The sequence below is a fragment of the Carlito syrichta genome, unplaced genomic scaffold (assembly GCF_000164805.1).
Source record: "Carlito syrichta isolate Samal-C Ts95f unplaced genomic scaffold, Tarsius_syrichta-2.0.1 Scaffold317637, whole genome shotgun sequence".
NCBI classification, from domain to species: Eukaryota; Metazoa; Chordata; class Mammalia; order Primates; family Tarsiidae; genus Carlito; species Carlito syrichta.
The window spans coordinates 60,271-61,668 of record NW_007261733.1 but is presented as its reverse complement, the minus strand read 5'-3'; the positions used below and the strand labels follow the sequence as shown (position 1 = coordinate 61,668).

Genomic DNA, 1,398 nt, shown 5'->3' with positions numbered 1-1,398 from the left:
CTCATCTCTACAATAAATCAAAAATTAGCCAGGTGTGGTAGCGTGCACCTGTAGTTCCAGGTACTTGGAAGGCTGAGGTGGAAGGATCGCCAGAGTCCAGCTGGTCGAGGCAGCCGTGGCCGGGAGCAGCCACCGCACTCCAGTCTGGGTGACAGAGTGAGACTCCAACTCAAAAAAAAAGAAAGAAAGAAAGGGTGTGTGTGAGAGAGGGGGGAGGTTTCTGGGGTGAAGGGGCAATCTTAGCCTTTCTTTTGCAGATTTGAACAATCTTGAGCTCATCGGGTCCAGTGTCAATCAATGAGACTGTGAATCTTTGACCACTTGGGAGACCTGTGGCTCTACACTGCTAGAGGGAACGCTGGGGCTGGCTGGGTGGGAGGATGGCCCACCAGCGGAGAGCTGAAGAGGATGCCTGTCATTAGGGAGGAATGGGGAAATGGTTTGAATTCATGGAGTGGGTTGTGAACATGTGGAGTTAAACAAAGGCTCTTCACTCCAGGGTTGGGTAGGGGTGCCAGCAGCCTCAGTTGCCACCAAGGGAGTTTCTCTGCCTCTGCATGGGCAGTGGAAGGTCAAGGGATTCGGGCCGCAAGGGCTGGAAAATGATTGTTAGGAAAGTGACAGGGCAGACAGAGGACTATATTGTGTGCCATGGGCTTCTGGGTGGTGTCCTCCACCGGCTCCACCTTTAGCTGAGGAGATGTGCAGCTAGGTGGAGTCGCACAGTCTGGTCCAGTCATAGGGTACCGATAGCAGCAGTTGGCCTTTAAGAAGAGAACTGGAAGAGGTCACTTTCAGAAGGAGATACCAAAAGCATCCTGTCCCCACTCAGGAAATGACCCTGAGGGTGGTGCTGCCATCCAGAGATGCTCAGGCCTGTGGGGCAGACAGGCCTTTCCCTGGCACTCTCTGCTTCTTCTGTCTGTGATCTCTTTCATGCTCACAGAGTCACACTCAGTAAAGAGCATGTATGTCATTTATAGATTTGAGTGAAACAGCTTTCCTGGGTCTCATATTCACTTAGAAAGAAGCAACAAGTCAGCTTGTTGGATAGATCGAGAGAGTGATGTAGTGAATATTAGTTGAACATTTCAAAACAGCTAGAGAAGAATAATTAAAATATTTCTAGTGTAAAGAAAAAGTAAATATTTAAGGAGCTGTGCATCCCTGTTGCCTTGATTTAATTCTATGCCTGTATCAAAGTGTCACCTATATCTTGAAAATATGTACAGCTAATATTTATCAATATGAATAAATGAATTAGATTCTTGAAAACACTCCACACCCTTTGCCTCCCATGCTGTATATCTTTCTTCCCATGTGGCTTTCTCATCCCATGTCTCCATTAACAGGATGGCAAGGTCATGACTCTTATGTTATCATTGAACACTCCTCCTG

At 47.6% G+C, this 1,398-nt stretch overlaps 1 pseudogene; it reads right to left on the bottom strand.

Annotated features, from left to right (window-relative positions):
* The window catches only part of LOC103277391, a 9,517-nt pseudogene extending 8,549 nt beyond the window's left edge, over nt 1-968 (bottom strand).
* Between the last annotated feature and the right edge of the window lie 430 nt (nt 969-1,398).